General features: G+C 42.5%; 50 pseudogenes; all 50 read left to right on the top strand.

Moving 5' to 3' along the window:
- The first annotated feature begins 43 nt into the window (after nucleotides 1-43).
- On the top strand, nucleotides 44-162 carry LOC142730728 (5S ribosomal RNA; annotated as a pseudogene).
- A 67-nt stretch (nucleotides 163-229) lies between these two features.
- On the top strand, nucleotides 230-348 carry LOC142730861 (5S ribosomal RNA; annotated as a pseudogene).
- A 67-nt stretch (nucleotides 349-415) lies between these two features.
- LOC142730971 (5S ribosomal RNA) lies at nucleotides 416-534 on the top strand (annotated as a pseudogene).
- A 253-nt stretch (nucleotides 535-787) lies between these two features.
- Nucleotides 788-906, top strand: LOC142730988 (5S ribosomal RNA; annotated as a pseudogene).
- A 67-nt stretch (nucleotides 907-973) lies between these two features.
- LOC142730716 (5S ribosomal RNA) lies at nucleotides 974-1092 on the top strand (annotated as a pseudogene).
- Nucleotides 1093-1159: 67 nt separating this feature from the next.
- Nucleotides 1160-1278, top strand: LOC142730991 (5S ribosomal RNA; annotated as a pseudogene).
- A 439-nt stretch (nucleotides 1279-1717) lies between these two features.
- On the top strand, nucleotides 1718-1836 carry LOC142730694 (5S ribosomal RNA; annotated as a pseudogene).
- A 67-nt stretch (nucleotides 1837-1903) lies between these two features.
- Nucleotides 1904-2022, top strand: LOC142731018 (5S ribosomal RNA; annotated as a pseudogene).
- A 439-nt stretch (nucleotides 2023-2461) lies between these two features.
- LOC142730727 (5S ribosomal RNA) lies at nucleotides 2462-2580 on the top strand (annotated as a pseudogene).
- Nucleotides 2581-2647: 67 nt separating this feature from the next.
- On the top strand, nucleotides 2648-2766 carry LOC142730860 (5S ribosomal RNA; annotated as a pseudogene).
- A 67-nt stretch (nucleotides 2767-2833) lies between these two features.
- On the top strand, nucleotides 2834-2952 carry LOC142730970 (5S ribosomal RNA; annotated as a pseudogene).
- A 253-nt stretch (nucleotides 2953-3205) lies between these two features.
- Nucleotides 3206-3324, top strand: LOC142730987 (5S ribosomal RNA; annotated as a pseudogene).
- Nucleotides 3325-3391: 67 nt separating this feature from the next.
- LOC142730715 (5S ribosomal RNA) lies at nucleotides 3392-3510 on the top strand (annotated as a pseudogene).
- A 67-nt stretch (nucleotides 3511-3577) lies between these two features.
- LOC142730990 (5S ribosomal RNA) lies at nucleotides 3578-3696 on the top strand (annotated as a pseudogene).
- Nucleotides 3697-3763: 67 nt separating this feature from the next.
- LOC142730664 (5S ribosomal RNA) lies at nucleotides 3764-3882 on the top strand (annotated as a pseudogene).
- Nucleotides 3883-3949: 67 nt separating this feature from the next.
- Nucleotides 3950-4068, top strand: LOC142730781 (5S ribosomal RNA; annotated as a pseudogene).
- A 253-nt stretch (nucleotides 4069-4321) lies between these two features.
- On the top strand, nucleotides 4322-4440 carry LOC142730767 (5S ribosomal RNA; annotated as a pseudogene).
- Nucleotides 4441-4510: 70 nt separating this feature from the next.
- Nucleotides 4511-4629, top strand: LOC142730802 (5S ribosomal RNA; annotated as a pseudogene).
- Nucleotides 4630-4696: 67 nt separating this feature from the next.
- On the top strand, nucleotides 4697-4815 carry LOC142730763 (5S ribosomal RNA; annotated as a pseudogene).
- A 67-nt stretch (nucleotides 4816-4882) lies between these two features.
- On the top strand, nucleotides 4883-5001 carry LOC142731000 (5S ribosomal RNA; annotated as a pseudogene).
- Nucleotides 5002-5068: 67 nt separating this feature from the next.
- On the top strand, nucleotides 5069-5187 carry LOC142730807 (5S ribosomal RNA; annotated as a pseudogene).
- A 67-nt stretch (nucleotides 5188-5254) lies between these two features.
- On the top strand, nucleotides 5255-5373 carry LOC142730718 (5S ribosomal RNA; annotated as a pseudogene).
- A 67-nt stretch (nucleotides 5374-5440) lies between these two features.
- Nucleotides 5441-5559, top strand: LOC142730850 (5S ribosomal RNA; annotated as a pseudogene).
- Nucleotides 5560-5998: 439 nt separating this feature from the next.
- On the top strand, nucleotides 5999-6117 carry LOC142730724 (5S ribosomal RNA; annotated as a pseudogene).
- Nucleotides 6118-6184: 67 nt separating this feature from the next.
- On the top strand, nucleotides 6185-6302 carry LOC142730829 (5S ribosomal RNA; annotated as a pseudogene).
- A 67-nt stretch (nucleotides 6303-6369) lies between these two features.
- Nucleotides 6370-6488, top strand: LOC142730703 (5S ribosomal RNA; annotated as a pseudogene).
- A 67-nt stretch (nucleotides 6489-6555) lies between these two features.
- Nucleotides 6556-6674, top strand: LOC142730782 (5S ribosomal RNA; annotated as a pseudogene).
- Nucleotides 6675-6741: 67 nt separating this feature from the next.
- LOC142730819 (5S ribosomal RNA) lies at nucleotides 6742-6860 on the top strand (annotated as a pseudogene).
- A 67-nt stretch (nucleotides 6861-6927) lies between these two features.
- On the top strand, nucleotides 6928-7046 carry LOC142730797 (5S ribosomal RNA; annotated as a pseudogene).
- Nucleotides 7047-7113: 67 nt separating this feature from the next.
- On the top strand, nucleotides 7114-7232 carry LOC142730893 (5S ribosomal RNA; annotated as a pseudogene).
- A 67-nt stretch (nucleotides 7233-7299) lies between these two features.
- Nucleotides 7300-7418, top strand: LOC142730947 (5S ribosomal RNA; annotated as a pseudogene).
- A 67-nt stretch (nucleotides 7419-7485) lies between these two features.
- LOC142730712 (5S ribosomal RNA) lies at nucleotides 7486-7604 on the top strand (annotated as a pseudogene).
- A 67-nt stretch (nucleotides 7605-7671) lies between these two features.
- On the top strand, nucleotides 7672-7790 carry LOC142730677 (5S ribosomal RNA; annotated as a pseudogene).
- A 253-nt stretch (nucleotides 7791-8043) lies between these two features.
- LOC142730774 (5S ribosomal RNA) lies at nucleotides 8044-8162 on the top strand (annotated as a pseudogene).
- A 439-nt stretch (nucleotides 8163-8601) lies between these two features.
- Nucleotides 8602-8720, top strand: LOC142730756 (5S ribosomal RNA; annotated as a pseudogene).
- Nucleotides 8721-8787: 67 nt separating this feature from the next.
- On the top strand, nucleotides 8788-8906 carry LOC142730684 (5S ribosomal RNA; annotated as a pseudogene).
- Nucleotides 8907-12183: 3277 nt separating this feature from the next.
- On the top strand, nucleotides 12184-12302 carry LOC142730848 (5S ribosomal RNA; annotated as a pseudogene).
- A 67-nt stretch (nucleotides 12303-12369) lies between these two features.
- On the top strand, nucleotides 12370-12488 carry LOC142730645 (5S ribosomal RNA; annotated as a pseudogene).
- Nucleotides 12489-12741: 253 nt separating this feature from the next.
- On the top strand, nucleotides 12742-12860 carry LOC142730761 (5S ribosomal RNA; annotated as a pseudogene).
- Nucleotides 12861-12927: 67 nt separating this feature from the next.
- On the top strand, nucleotides 12928-13046 carry LOC142730738 (5S ribosomal RNA; annotated as a pseudogene).
- A 67-nt stretch (nucleotides 13047-13113) lies between these two features.
- Nucleotides 13114-13232, top strand: LOC142730723 (5S ribosomal RNA; annotated as a pseudogene).
- Nucleotides 13233-13299: 67 nt separating this feature from the next.
- On the top strand, nucleotides 13300-13417 carry LOC142731006 (5S ribosomal RNA; annotated as a pseudogene).
- A 253-nt stretch (nucleotides 13418-13670) lies between these two features.
- LOC142730649 (5S ribosomal RNA) lies at nucleotides 13671-13789 on the top strand (annotated as a pseudogene).
- Nucleotides 13790-13856: 67 nt separating this feature from the next.
- On the top strand, nucleotides 13857-13975 carry LOC142731016 (5S ribosomal RNA; annotated as a pseudogene).
- Nucleotides 13976-14042: 67 nt separating this feature from the next.
- On the top strand, nucleotides 14043-14161 carry LOC142730697 (5S ribosomal RNA; annotated as a pseudogene).
- Nucleotides 14162-14228: 67 nt separating this feature from the next.
- Nucleotides 14229-14347, top strand: LOC142730663 (5S ribosomal RNA; annotated as a pseudogene).
- Nucleotides 14348-14414: 67 nt separating this feature from the next.
- LOC142730644 (5S ribosomal RNA) lies at nucleotides 14415-14533 on the top strand (annotated as a pseudogene).
- Nucleotides 14534-14786: 253 nt separating this feature from the next.
- Nucleotides 14787-14905, top strand: LOC142730759 (5S ribosomal RNA; annotated as a pseudogene).
- Nucleotides 14906-14972: 67 nt separating this feature from the next.
- Nucleotides 14973-15091, top strand: LOC142730965 (5S ribosomal RNA; annotated as a pseudogene).
- A 67-nt stretch (nucleotides 15092-15158) lies between these two features.
- Nucleotides 15159-15277, top strand: LOC142730771 (5S ribosomal RNA; annotated as a pseudogene).
- The last annotated feature ends 67 nt before the right edge of the window (nucleotides 15278-15344 follow it).

Below are 15344 nucleotides of genomic sequence, written 5' to 3'. Positions count from 1 at the left end.
TTTCACAATCGATTAAAAAGGACTATGGATTAAAGCATTTAATGTCAATGGCCATTCTCAGCTGAATGTCCCTGCTCTCGTCTGATCGCAGAAGTTACACAGCTTAAGGCCTCGCTAGTACCAGTGTGGGAGACTGTCTGGGAATCCGTGGTGCGGTTGACTTTTTATTATGTCGTTTAGATTTTGTTTCACAATCGATTAAAAAGGACTATGGATTAAAGCATTTAAAGTCAATGGCCATTCTAAGCTGAATGTGCCTGCTCTCGTCAGATCGCAGAAGTTACACAGCTTAAGGCCTCGCTAGAACCAGTGTGGGAGACTGTCTGGGAATCCGTGGTGCTGTTGAATTTTTATTATGTCGTTTAGATTTTGTTTCACAATCGATTAAAAAGGACTATGGATTAAGGCTTTTAATGTCAATGGCCATTCTAAGCTGAATGTGCCTGCTCTCGTCAGATCGCAGAAGTTGCACAGCTTAAGGCCTCGCTAGTACCAGTGTGGGAGGCTGTCTGGGAATCCGTGGTGCGGTTGCCTTTTTATTATGTCGTTTAGATTTTGTTTCACAATAGATTAAATAGGACTATGGATTAAAGCATTTGACGTCAATGGCAATTCTAAGCCGAATGTCCCTGCTCTCGTCAGAATGCAGAAGTTACACAGCTTAAGGCCTCGCTAGTACCAGTGTGGGAGACTGTCTGGGAATCCGTGGTGCGGTTGAATTTTTATTATGTCGTTTAGATTTTGTTTCACAATCGATTAAAAAGGACTATGGATTAAAGCATTTAATGTCAATGGCCATTCTAAGCTGAATGTCCCTGCTCTCGTCAGATCTCAGAAGTAACACAGCTTAAGGCCTCGCTAGTACCAGTGTGGGAGACTGTCTGGGAATCCGTGGTGCGGTTGAATTTTTATTATGTTGTTTAGATTTTGTTTCACAATCGATTAAAAAGGACTATGGATTAAAGCATTTAATGTCAATGGCCATTCTAAGCTGAATGTGCCTGCTCTCGTCAGGTCGCAGAAGTTACACAGCTTAAGGCCTCGCTAGTACCAGTGTGGGAGACTGTCTGGGAATCCGTGGTGCGGTTGACTTTTTATTATGTCGTTTAGATTTTGTTTCACAATAGATTAAATAGGACTATGGATTAAAGCATTTAACGTCAATGGCCATTCTAAGCTGAATGTGCCTGCTCTGGTCAGAACGCCGAAGTTACACAGCTTAAGGCCTCGCTAGTACCAGTGTGGGAGACTGTCTGGGAATCCGTGGTGCGGTTGAATTTTTATTATGTCGTTTAGATTTTGTTTCACAATCGATTAAAAAGGACTATGGATTAAAGCCTCTAACGTCAATGGCCATTCTAAGCTGAATGTCCCTGCTCTCGTTAGATCGCAGAAGTTACACAGCTTAACGCCTCGCTAGTACGAGTGTGGGAGACTGTCTGGGAATCCGTGGTGCGGTTGACTTTTTATTATGTCGTTTAGATTTTGTTTCACAATAGATTAAATAGGACTATGGATTAAAGCATTTAATGTCAATGGCCATTCTAAGCTGAATGTGCATGCTCTCGTCAGAACGCAGAAGTTACACAGATTAAGGCCTCGCTAGTACCAGTGTGGGAGACTGTCTGGGAATCCGTGGTGTGGTTGAATTATTATTATGTCGTTTAGATTTTGTTTCACAATCGATTAAAAAGGACTATGGATTAAAGCATTTAATGTCAATGGCCATTCTAAGCTGAATGTCCCTGCTCTCGTCAGATCGCAGAAGTTACACAGCTTAAGGCCTCGCTAGTACCAGTGTGGGAGACTGTCTGGGAATCCGGGGTGCGGTTGACTTTTTATTATGTTGTTTAGATTTTGTTTCACAATAGATTAAATAGGACTATGGATTAAGGCTTTTAATGTCAATGGCCATTCTAAGCTGAATGTGCCTGCTCTCGTCAGATCGCAGAAGTTACACAGCTTAAGGCCTCGCTAGTACCAGTGTGGGAGACTGTCTGGGAATCCGTGGTGCGGTTGACTTTTTATTATGTCGTTTAGGTTTTGTTTCACAATCGATTAAATAGGACTATGGATTAAAGCATTTAACGTCAATGGCCATTCTAAGCTGAATGTGCATGCTCTCGTCAAATCGCAGAAGTTACACAGCTTAAGGCCTCGCTAGTACCAGTGTGGGAGACTGTCTGGGAATCCGTGGTGCGGTTGAATTTTTATTATGTCGTTTAGATTTTGTTTCACAATCGATTAAAAAGGACTATGGATTAAAGCGTTTAATGTCAATGGCCATTCTATGCTGAATGTCCCTGCTCTCGTCAGATCGCAGAAGTTACAAAACTTAAGCCCTCGCTAGTACCAGTGTGGGAGACTGTCTGGGAATTCGTGGTGCGGTTGACTTTTTATTATGTCGTTTAGATTTTGTTTCACAATCGATTAAAAAGGACTATGGATTAAAGCATTTAATGTCAATGGCCATTCTCAGCTGAATGTCCCTGCTCTCGTCTGATCGCAGAAGTTACACAGCTTAAGGCCTCGCTAGTACCAGTGTGGGAGACTGTCTGGGAATCCGTGGTGCGGTTGACTTTTTATTATGTCGTTTAGATTTTGTTTCACAATCGATTAAAAAGGACTATGGATTAAAGCATTTAAAGTCAATGGCCATTCTAAGCTGAATGTGCCTGCTCTCGTCAGATCGCAGAAGTTACACAGCTTAAGGCCTCGCTAGAACCAGTGTGGGAGACTGTCTGGGAATCCGTGGTGCTGTTGAATTTTTATTATGTCGTTTAGATTTTGTTTCACAATCGATTAAAAAGGACTATGGATTAAGGCTTTTAATGTCAATGGCCATTCTAAGCTGAATGTGCCTGCTCTCGTCAGATCGCAGAAGTTGCACAGCTTAAGGCCTCGCTAGTACCAGTGTGGGAGGCTGTCTGGGAATCCGTGGTGCGGTTGCCTTTTTATTATGTCGTTTAGATTTTGTTTCACAATAGATTAAATAGGACTATGGATTAAAGCATTTGACGTCAATGGCAATTCTAAGCCGAATGTCCCTGCTCTCGTCAGAATGCAGAAGTTACACAGCTTAAGGCCTCGCTAGTACCAGTGTGGGAGACTGTCTGGGAATCCGTGGTGCGGTTGAATTTTTATTATGTCGTTTAGATTTTGTTTCACAATCGATTAAAAAGGACTATGGATTAAAGCATTTAATGTCAATGGCCATTCTAAGCTGAATGTCCCTGCTCTCGTCAGATCTCAGAAGTAACACAGCTTAAGGCCTCGCTAGTACCAGTGTGGGAGACTGTCTGGGAATCCGTGGTGCGGTTGAATTTTTATTATGTTGTTTAGATTTTGTTTCACAATCGATTAAAAAGGACTATGGATTAAAGCATTTAATGTCAATGGCCATTCTAAGCTGAATGTGCCTGCTCTCGTCAGGTCGCAGAAGTTACACAGCTTAAGGCCTCGCTAGTACCAGTGTGGGAGACTGTCTGGGAATCCGTGGTGCGGTTGACTTTTTATTATGTCGTTTAGATTTTGTTTCACAATAGATTAAATAGGACTATGGATTAAAGCATTTAACGTCAATGGCCATTCTAAGCTGAATGTGCCTGCTCTGGTCAGAACGCCGAAGTTACACAGCTTAAGGCCTCGCTAGTACCAGTGTGGGAGACTGTCTGGGAATCCGTGGTGCGGTTGAATTTTTATTATGTCGTTTAGATTTTGTTTCACAATCGATTAAAAAGGACTATGGATTAAAGCCTATAATGTCAATGGCCATTCTAAGCTGAATGTCCCTGCTCTCGTCAGATCGCAGAAGTTACACAGCTTAAGGCCTCGCTAGTACCAGTGTGGGAGACTGTCTGGGAATCCGTGGTGCGGTTGACTTTTTATTATGTTGTTTAGATTTTGTTTCACAATAGATTAAATAGGACTATGGATTAAGGCTTTTAATGTCAATGGCCATTCTAAGCTGAATGTGCCTGCTCTCGTCAGAACGCAGAAGTTACACAGCTTAAGGCTTCGCTAGTACCAGTGTGGGAGACTGTCTGGGAATCCGTGGTGCGGTTGAATTTTTATTATGTCGTTTAGATTTTGTTTCACAATCGATTAAAAAGGACTATGGATTAAAGCATTTAATGTCAATGGCCATTCTAAGCTGAATGTGCCTGCTCTCGTCAGATCGCAGAAGTTGCACAGCTTAAGGCCTTGCTAGTATCAGTGTGGGAGACTGTCTGGGAATCCGTGGTGCGGTTGCCTTTTTATTATGTCGTTTAGATTTTGTTTCACAATCGATTAAAAAGGACTATGGATTAAAGCATTTAATGTCAATGGCCATTCTAAGCTGAATGTGCCTGCTCTCGTCAGATCGCAGAAGTCACACAGCTTAAGGCCTCGCTAGTACCCGTGTGGGAGACTGTCTGGGAATCCGTGGTGCGGTTGACTTTTTATTATGTCGTTTAGATTTTGTTTCACAATCGATTAAAAAGGACTATGGATTAAAGCATTTTTTGATGTCAATGGCCATTCTAAGCTGAATGTGCCTGCTCTCGTCAGATCGCAGAAGTTACACAGCTTAAAGCCTCGCTAGTACCAGTGTGGGAGACTGTCTGGGAATCCGTGGTGCAGTTGACTTTTTGTTATGTCGTTTAGATTTTGTTTCACAATCGATTAAAAAGTACTATGGATTAAAGCATTTAATGTCAATGGCCATTCTAAGCTGAATGTGCCTGCCCTCGTCAGATCGCAGAAGTTACACAGCTTAAGGCCTCGCTAGTACCAGTGTGGGAGACTGTCTGGGAATCCGTGGTGCGGTTGACTTTTTATTATGTCGTTTAGATTTTGTTTCACAATAGATTAAATAGGACTATGGATTAAAGTATTTAACGTCAATGGCCATTCTGAGCTGAATGTGCCTGCTCTGGTCAGAACGCAGAAGTTACACAGCTTAAGTCCTCGCTAGTACCAGTGTGGGAGACTGTCTGGGAATCCGTGGTGCGGTTGAATTTTTATTATGTCGTTTAGATTTTGTTTCACAATCGATTAAAAAGGACTATGGATTAAAGCCTTTAATGTCAATGGCCATTCTAAGCTGAATGTCCCTGCTCTCGTCAGATCGCAGAAGTTACACAGCTTAAGGCCTCCCTAGTACCAGTGTGGGAGACTGTCTGGGAATCCGTGGTGCGGTTGACTTTTTATTATGTTGTTTAGATTTTGTTTCACAATAGATTAAATAGGACTATGGATTAATGCTTTTAATGTCAATGGCCATTTTAAGCTGAATGTGCCTGCTCTCGTCAGATCGCAGAAGTTACACAGCTTAAGGCCTCGCTAGTACCAGTGTGGGAGACTGTCTGGGAATCCGTGGTGCGGTTGACTTTTTATTATGTCGTTTAGATTTTGTTTCACAATCATTTAAAAAGGACTATGGATTAAAGCATTTAATGTCAATGGCAATTCTAAGCTGAATGTGCCTGCTCTCGTTAGATCGCAGAAGTTACATAGCTTAAGGCCTCGCTAGTACCAGTGTGGGAGACTGTCTGGGAATCCGTGGTGCAGTTGACTTTTTATTATGTTGTTTAGATTTTATTTCACAATAGATTAAATAGGACTATGGATTAAGGCTTTTAATGTCAATGGCCAGTCTAAGCTGAATGTTCCTGCTCTTGTCAGATCGCAGAAGTTACACAGCTTAAGGCCTCCCTAGTTCCAGTGTGGGAGACTGTCTGGGAATCCGTGGTGCGGTTGACTTTTTATTATGTTGTTTAGATTTTGTTTCACAATAGATTAAATAGGACTATGGATTAAAGTATTTAACGTCAATGGCCATTCTAAGTTGAATGTGCCTGCTCTGGTCAGAACGCAGAAGTTACACAGCTTAAGGCCTTGCTAGTACCAGTGTGGGAGACTGTCTGGGAATCCGTGGTGCGGTTTTCTTTTTATTATGTCGTTTAGATTTTGTTTCACAACCGATTAAAAAGGACTATGGATTAAAGCATTTAATGTCAATGGCCATTCTAAGCTGAATGTGCCTGCTCTCGTCAGATCGCAGAAGTTACACAGCTTAAGGCCTCGCTAGTACCAGTGTGGGAGACTGTCTGGGAATCCGTGGTGCGGTTTACTTTTTATTATGTCGTTTAGATTTTGTTTCACAACCGATTAAAAAGGACTATGGATTAAAGCATTTAATGTCAATGGCCATTCTAAGCTGAATGTGCCTGCTCTCGTCAGATCGCAGAAGTTACACAGCTTAAGGCCTCGCTAGTACCAGTGTGGAGACTGTCTGGGAATCCGTGGTGCGGTTGACTTTTTATTATGTCGTTTAGATTTTGTTTCACAATAGATTAAATAGGACTATGGATTAAAACATTTAACGTCAATGGCCATTCTAAGCTGAATGTGCCTGCTCTCGTCAGAACGCAGAAGTTACACAGCTTAAGGCCTCGCTAGTACCAGTGTGGGAGACTGTCTGGGAATCCGTGGTGCGGTTGAATTTTTATTATGTCGTTTAGATTTTGTTTCACAATCGATTAAAAAGGACTATGGATTAAAGCATTTAATGTCAATGGCCATTCTAAGCTGAATGTCCCTGCTCTCGTCAGATCGCAGAAGTTACACAGCTTAAGGCCTCACTAGTACCAGTGTGGGAGACTGTCTGGGAATCCGTGGTGCGGTTGCCTTTTTATTATGTCGTTTAGATTTTGTTTCACAATCGATTAAAAAGGACTATGGATTAAAGCATTTAGTGTCAATGGCCATTCTAAGCTGAATGTGCTTGCTCTCGTCAGATCGCAGAAGTTACACAGCTTAAGGCCTCGCTAGTATCAGTGTGGGAGACTGTCTGGGAATCCGTGGTGCGGTTGACTTTTTATTATGTCGTTTAGATTTTGTTTCACAATCGATTAAAAAGGACTATGGATTAAAGCATTTAATGTTAATGGCCATTCTAAGCTGAATGTGCCTGCTCTCGTTAGATCGCAGAAGTTAAACAGTTTAACGCCTCGCTAGTACCAGTGTGGGAGACTGTCTGGGAATACGTGGTGCGGTTGACTTTTTATTATGTCGTTTAGATTTTGTTTCACAATAGATTAAATAGGACTATGGATTAAAGCATTTAACGTCAATGGCCATTCTAAGCTGAATGTGCCTGCACTCGTCAGATCGCAGAAGTTACACAGCTTAAGGCCTCGCTAGTACCAGTGTGGGAGACTGTCTGGGAACCCGTGGTGCGGTTGAATTTTTATTATGTCGTTTAGATTTTGTTTCACAATCGATTAAAAAGGACTATGGATTAAAGCATTTAATGTCAATGGCCATTCTAAGCTGAATGTCCCTGCTCTCGTCAGATTTCAGAAGTTACACAGCTTAAGGCCTCGCTAGTACCAGTGTGGGAGACTGTCTGGGAATCCGTGGTGCGGTTGACTTTTTATTATGTCGTTTAGATTTTGTTTCACAATCGATTAAAAAGGACTATGGATTAAAGCATTTAATGTCAATGGCCATTCTAAGCTGAATGTGCCTGCTCTCGTCAGATCGCAGAAGTTACACAGCTTAAGGCCTCGCTAGTACCAGTGTGGGAGACTGTCTGGGAATCCGTGGTGCGGTTGCCTTTTTATTATGTAGTTTAGATTTTGTTTCACAATCGATTAAAAAGTACTATGGATTAAAGCATTTAATGTCAATGGCCATTCTAAGCTGAATGTACCTGCTCTCGTCAGATCGCAGAAGTTACACAGCTTAAGGCCTCGCTAGTACCAGTGAGGGAGACTGTCTGGGAATCCGTGGTGCGGTTGACTTTTTATTATGTCGTTTAGATTTTGTTTCACAATAGATTAAATAGGACTATGGATTAAAGCATTTAACGTCAATGGCCATTCTAAGCTGAATGTGCCTTCTCTGGTCAGAACGCAAAAGTTACACAGCTTAAGGCCTCGCTAGTACCAGTGTGGGAGACTGTCTGGGAATCCGTGGTGCGGTTGAATTTTTATTATGTCGTTTAGATTTTGTTTCACAATCGATTAAAAAGGACTATGGATTAAAGCCTTTAATGTCAATGGCCATTCTAAGCTGAATGTCCCTGCTCTCGTCAGATCGCAGAAGTTACACAGCTTAAGGCCTCGCTAGTACCAGTGAGGGAGACTGTCTGGGAATCCGTGGTGCGGTTGACTTTTTATTATGTCGTTTAGATTTTGTTTCACAATAGATTAAATAGGACTATGGATTAAAGCATTTAACGTCAATGGCCATTCTAAGCTGAATGTGCCTTCTCTGTTCAGAACGCAGAAGTTACACAGCTTAAGGCCTCGCTAGTACCAGTGTGGGAGACTGTCTGGGAATCCGTGGTGCGGTTGAATTTTTATTATGTCGTTTAGATTTTGTTTCACAATCGATTAAAAAGGACTATGGATTTAAGCCTTTAATGTCAATGGCCATTCAAAGCTGAATGTCCCTTCTCTCGTCAGATCGCAGAAGTTACACAGCTTAAGGCCTCGCTAGTACCAGTGTGGGAGACTGTCTGGGAATCTGAGGTGCGGTTGACTTTTTATTATGTTGTTTAGATTTTGTTTCACAATAGATTAAATAGGACTATTGATTAAGGCTTTTAATGTCAATGGCCATTCTAAGCTGAATGTGCCTGCTCTCGTCAGATCGCAGAAGTTACACAGCTTAAGGCCTCGCTAGTACCAGTGTGGGAGACTGTCTGGGAATCCGTGGTGCGGTTGAATTTTTATTATGTCGTTTAGATTTTGTTTCACAATCGATTAAAAAGGACTATGGATTAAAGCATTTAATGTCAATGGCTATTCTAAGCTGAATGTGCCTGCTCTCGTCAGATCGCAGAAGTTACACAGCTTAAGGCCTCGCTAGTACCAGTGTGGGAGACTGTCTGGGAATCCGTGGTGCAGTTGACTTTTTATTATGTCGTTTAGATTTTATTTCCCAATAGATTAAATAGGACTATGGATTAAGGCTTTTAATGTCAATGGCCATTCTAAGCTGAATGTGCCTGCTCTCGTCAGATCGCAGAAGTTACACAGCTTAAAGGGGTTGTCCGAGATACCAACATTTTTTCAAAAACTGTATCATACATTACCCCTTATACAGACAACCTAAATAAAGCATTATTTTAAAAAAAAATTCTACTTAGCACATTTCTTCTTTGAATTCAGCAGTTTGTTTACATGCAGTTCAGCTCTGGTTTGTTGATCTTTCCTTGTTATGAAACTTTTTTCCCGTGCACGCTCATTGCAGGCTTCAATGAGCGTGCACGTACCTTCCAAGAGTTCACGTGAGCTGTCCTTGCTCCTCCCGCTGACCTCCTTCACTGGACTTGTCTCCTTGCTGACATTCTTGAAGGATGATGAGCAAATGTTCTCCCCCCCATTATGTTTTTCACATTTATGTTTTCTTTCTCTTTTCAGGTCTATAAACCTCTTCGTGTCTACCCTCACCCTCGTCCACCCTCACCCTCGTCCACCCTCACCCTCGTCCACCCTCACCCTCGTCCACCCTCTTCTATCTCATGTCTCTCTCCACTAAGTCCATGTTCACACAGAGTTTTTTTGCCGGAGGAATATCTGCCTCAAAATTCCGTCTTGAAGTTTGCGGCAGATTTACCTCTCCCTGCACGTTGATTTTTGCGTCATTTTTCCCGGAGTTTTTTGTGCGCTGTTTGCGGCTTTGTTTGCGGTTTTGTTTGCCGCTGTTCGGGCCGTTTTTCGCTTCGTTTATCTTGGCGTTTTTTGCTTGTTTGTTTGCGTCTTTTTTTGCTGTGTTTTCCGTTGCGTTTATCGTAGCCTTTTTCGTATCGTTTCTTTTTTTGCATCGTAGTTTGCGGCTATTTTTGCTGCGTTTTTCGTTGTGTCTTTCGTGGCGTTTTCCCAGTAGTTTTTTGCGGCGTTCTTTGCCTCTTTGTTTGCGGCCTTTTCCGCGATGTTTTTCGCAACGTTTTCCGTGGCGTTTATCGTAGCCTTTTTTGCGTCTTTTTTCGCCTCTTTTTTTTGCGTCGCTGTTTGCGGTTTTTTTTCGGCGTTTTTCGTTGCGTCTTTCGTGGCGTTTTTCCTGTCGTTTTTCGTGGCGTTTTTTGCCTCTTTTTTCGCGGCTTTATTTGCGATGTTTTTCGCGGCGTTTATCGTAGCCTTTTTGGCGTTGTTTTTGCGGCTTTTTTTGCTGCGTTTTTCGCGTCGTTTTCCGTCATGTTTTTCGCCGACGGCAATTGAGCGCCGCGGGCATAAAACAACGGAAATACGCTTTCTCTGCCTCCCATTGAAGTCAATGGGAGGTCAGAGGCATAAACGCCCGAAGATGGAGCATGTCGCTTCTTTTTCCCACGAGGCAGTTTTACTGCTCGCGGGAAAAAGACGCCGACGCCTCCCATTGAAATCAATGGTACGCATTTTCGGGCCGTTTTTTACAAGTTTTGCTACGCTGTTTCCGCTTAAAAAAAACCAGGCGGAAACATCCCCGTAATTTCAGCAGTTATGGACGCCCTCGTGTGAACATACCCTAACAATGTAGGCTTAGATACAGGACCCCAGAAGATCTTATCCAGTTCAGGGCCGGGCTATTTTGCGCCTTCAGCACCAGACACCGTTTAGCCCTTTTTAGCACGTGTTCGTTAAATGGCTATAACTTTTTTATTTGTTGGGCTAACGATGTGATTTTTGTGACGTTTTTTCCGTAGACAATGCAGGTTTCATTTTTTATCGTTTTTATACACACCTTTTTTGCCATTTTAGAATTTTCTTTCATAAAGTTTGAAAATAATAGTAAAAAAAAAAAGCTTTTTTACGTTTCAGCTATTTTTTTTGCGTAATAACATAGTTTTACCCTAAAATAGACCTTTTATTTGTGATCGTCATTGTCTACCGTAAATTTTTATATATTACATGTCTATATTAGGGTAATTGGGTCAGCGCTAGCGTTACAACAATGATTGGCGGGGGGAACGGTTTTTATTGGGGTGGGTATTTTATGTGTATTTATTATTGTATTTTTTTTTGCACTTTACTTTATTATTTTTTTATTACTGTGGTCTGATCCTCAAAGGTCAAAAAAGACCTTTGGGGAACTTTACATATTTTTTTCTCTCTTTTACATGTTTTTCCACTGTAACTGGAGCTGCACAGCAGCCCCAGTTACAGGGGAAATCAGCCCTCTCATAGTGACGATTGTCACTAATAGGGCTGTGCTGGGTCTAGTAAGACCCAGCAGCAGTCTGTCAGTAACGGCACCCGGTGATCATGTGACCACATGTGATCACATGATCACCGGGAGGAATAGAGACAGCGGCGCGGGGCCGCTGTCTCTTTTTCCTATACACAGCGTTCATTGAGCGCTGTGTAAAAAGACATCGGAGAAGACAGAAGCAGCGAAAGCTGCTTCTGTCTTCTCCTCAGGGTCCCCGGCAGTCACTGACAGCCGGAGACCCGACATTCAGCTGCCCGATCGCGCGGGCAGCAAGTTAAAACCCGAGCCGTAGAAAGTCTATGGCTCGGGTTTTAAGGACCCTGACCGCTGGCCGTAAAAATACAGCCAGCGGTCGGGAACCAGTTGTTAAACAGTGCACGGTGTCCCGCGGGCCGCAGATAACAGCCTCAAGGGCTGCATGCGACCCGTGTGCTGCATAGTGTTGTATAATTCCCTATCAAAGCCTACTATGTGTAGGCTTTGATAGGGGAAGAACTAAAAGTACAGAGGTCACTGTACCTTTCTAGTCCGCGGGTGCCGTCCCTCTTCACTTTTTTCACTGTGAACACGCATAGGCGCGTTCACAGTGAAAAGATGCATAGGCTGGGCGGGCGGGCACGCGCAGAAACGTCACGTCTCCAGTGACGTGTCGTGTCCCATCCGAGGTCTCGCTGGGGCGAGACCATGTGATCGGGACACGACACGACAGTGGAGGAGGAAGAAAACGTGACGTCAGAAGACATGTGATCGGCAGAAAAGAGCTGCCAGAACGGAGAACAGAAGCAAGATTGCACAGGTAAGTATATTAGGGAATACTTAATGTGTGCATTGTGTGTTTAACTTTAAAATAAAAATATATCTCGGACAACCCCTTTAAGGCCTCGCTAGTACCAGTGTGGGAGACTGTCTGGGAATCCGTGGTGCGGTTGAATTTTTATTATGTCGTTTAGATTTTGTTTCACAATCGATTAAAAAGGACTATGGATTAAAGCATTTAATGTCAATGGCCATTCTAAGCTGAATGTCCCTGCTCTCGTCAGATCGCAGAAGTTGCACAGCTTAAGGCCTCGCTAGTACCAGTGTGGGAGACTGTCTGGGAATCCGTGGTGCGGTTGACTTTTTATTATGTCGTTTAGATTTTGTTTCACAATCGATTAAAAAGGACTATGGATTAAAGCATTTAATGTCAATGGCCATTCTAAGCTGAATGTGCCTGCTCTCGTCAGATCGCAGAAGTTACACAGCTTAAGGCCTCGCTAGTACCAGTGTGGGAGACTGTCTGGGAATCCGTGGTGCGGTTGACATTTTATTATGTCGTTTAGATTTTGTTTCACAATCGATTAAAAAGGACTATGGATTAAAGCATTTAATGCCAATGGCTATTCTAAGCTGAATGTGCCTGCTCTCGTTAAATCGTAGAAGTTACACAGCTTAACGCCTCGCTAGTACTAGTGTGGGAGACTGTCTGGGAATCCGTGGTGCGGTTGACTTTTTATTATGTCGTTTAGATTTTGTTTCACAATAGATTAAATAGGACTATGGATTAAAGCATTTAACGTCAATGGCCATTCTAAGCTGGATGTGCCTGCTCTCGTCAGATCGCAGAAGTTACACAGCTTAAGGCCTCGCTAGTACCAGTGTGGGAGACTGTCTGGGAATCCGTGGTGCGGTTGAATTTTTATTATGTCGTTTAGATTTTGTTTCACAATCAATTAAAAAGGACTATGGATTAAAGCATTTAATGTCAATGGCCATTCTAAGCTGAATGTGCCTGCTCTCGTCAGATCGCAGAAGTTACACAGCTTAAGGCCTCGCTAGTACTAGTGTGGGAGACTGTCTGGGAATCCATGGTGCGGTTGACTTTTTATTAAGTCGTTTAGATTTTGTTTCACAATCGATTAAAAAGGACTATGGATTAAAGCATTTAATGTCAATGGCCATTCTAAGCTGAATGTGCCTGCTCTCGTCAGATCGCAGAAGTTACACAGCTTAAGGCCTCGCTAGTACCAGTGTGGGAGACTGTCTGGGAATCCGTGGTGCGGTTTACTTTTTATTATGTCGTTTAGATTTTGTTTCACAATAGATTAAATAGGACTATGGATTAAAGCATTTAATGTCAATGGCCATTCTAAGCTGAATGTGCCTGCTCTCGTCAAATCGCAGAAGTTACACAGCTTAAGGCCTCGCTAGTACCAGTGTGGAAGACTGTCTGGGAATACGTGGTGCGTTGACTTTTTATTATGTCGTTTAGATTTTGTTTCACAATAGATTAAATAGGACTATGGATTAAAACATTTAACGTCAATGGCCATTCTAAGCTGAATGTGCCTGCTCTCGTCAGAACGCATAAGTTACACAGCTTAAGGCCTCGCTAGTACCAGTGTGGGAGACTGTCTGGGAATCCGTAGTGCGGTTGAATTTTTATTATGTCGTTTAGATTTTGTTTCACAATCGATTAAAAAGGACTATGGATTAATGCATTTAATGTCAATGGCCATTCTAAGCTGAATGTGCCTGCTCTCATCAGATCGCAGAAGTTACACAGCTTAAGGCCTCGCTAGTACCAGTGTGGGAGACTGTCTGGGAATCCGTGGTGCGGTTGACTTTTTAGTATGTCGTTTAGATTTTGTTTCACAATCGATTAAAAAGGACTATGGATTAAAGCATTTAATGTCAATGGCCATTCTAAGCTGAATGTGCCTGCTCTCGTCAGATCGCAGAAGTTACACAGCTTAAGGCCTCGCTAGTACCAGTGTGGGAGACTGTCTGGGAATCCGTGGTGCGGTTGACTTTTTATTATGTCGTTTAGATTTTGTTTCACAATAGATTAAATTGGACTATGGATTAAAGCATTTAATGTCAATGGCCATTCTAAGCTGAATGTGCCTGCTCTCGTCAGAACGCAGAAGTTACACAGCTTAAGGCCTCGCTAGTACCAGTGTGGGAGACTCTCTGGGAATCCGTGGTGCGGTTGACTTTTTATTATGTTGTTTAGATTTTGTTTCACAATCGATTAAAAAGGACTATGGATTAAAGCATTTAATGTCAATGGCCATTCTAAGCTGAATGTCCCTGCTCTCGTCAGATCGCAGAAGTTACACAGCTTAAGGCCTCGCTAGTACCAGTGTGGGAGACTGTCTGGGAATCCGTGGTGCGGTTGACTTTTTATTATGTCGTTTAGATTTTGTTTCACAATCGATTAAAAAGGACTATGGATTAAAGCATTTAATGTCAATGGCCATTCTAAGCTGAATGTGCCTGCTCTCGTCAGATCGCAGAAGTTACACAGCTTAAGGCCTCGCTAGTACCAGTGTGGGAGACTGTCTGGGAATCCGTGGTGCGGTTGACATTTTATTATGTCGTTTAGATTTTGTTTCACAATCGATTAAAAAGGACTATGGATTAAAGCATTTAATGCCAATGGCTATTCTAAGCTGAATGTGCCTGCTCTCGTTAAATCGTAGAAGTTACACAGCTTAACGCCTCGCTAGTACTAGAGTGGGAGACTGTCTGGGAATCCGTGGTGCGGTTGACTTTTTATTATGTCGTTTAGATTTTGTTTCACAATAGATTAAATAGGACTATGGATTAAAGCATTTAACGTCAATGGCCATTCTAAGCTGGATGTGCCTGCTCTCGTCAGATCGCAGAAGTTACACAGCTTAAGGCCTCGCTAGTACCAGTGTGGGAGACTGTCTGGGAATCCGTGGTGCGGTTGAATTTTTATTATGTCGTTTAGATTTTGTTTCACAATCAATTAAAAAGGACTATGGATTAAAGCAATTAATGTCAATGGCCAGTCTAAGCTGAATGTCCCTGCTCTCGTCAGATCGCAGAAGTTGCACAGCTTAAGGCCTCGCTAGTACCAGTGTGGGAGACTGTCTGGGAATCCGTGGTGCGGTTGACTTTTTATTATGTCGTTTAGATTTTGTTTCACAATCGATTAAAAAGGACTATGGATTAAAGCATTTAATGTCAATGGCCATTCTAAGCTGAATGTGCCTGCTCTCGTCAGATCGCAGAAGTTACACAGCTTAAGGCCTCGCTAGTACCAGTGTGGGAGACTGTCTGGGAATCCATGGTGCGGTTGACTTTTTATTAAGTCGTTTAGATTTTGTTTCACAATCGATTAAAAAGGACTATGGATTAAAGCATTTAAT

Source organism: Rhinoderma darwinii, unplaced genomic scaffold (genome assembly GCF_050947455.1).
Source record: "Rhinoderma darwinii isolate aRhiDar2 unplaced genomic scaffold, aRhiDar2.hap1 Scaffold_787, whole genome shotgun sequence".
Classification (NCBI taxonomy): Eukaryota; Metazoa; Chordata; class Amphibia; order Anura; family Rhinodermatidae; genus Rhinoderma; species Rhinoderma darwinii.
The sequence above is the reverse complement of the archived record's forward strand: the minus strand, read 5'-3'. Positions and strand labels throughout refer to the sequence as shown.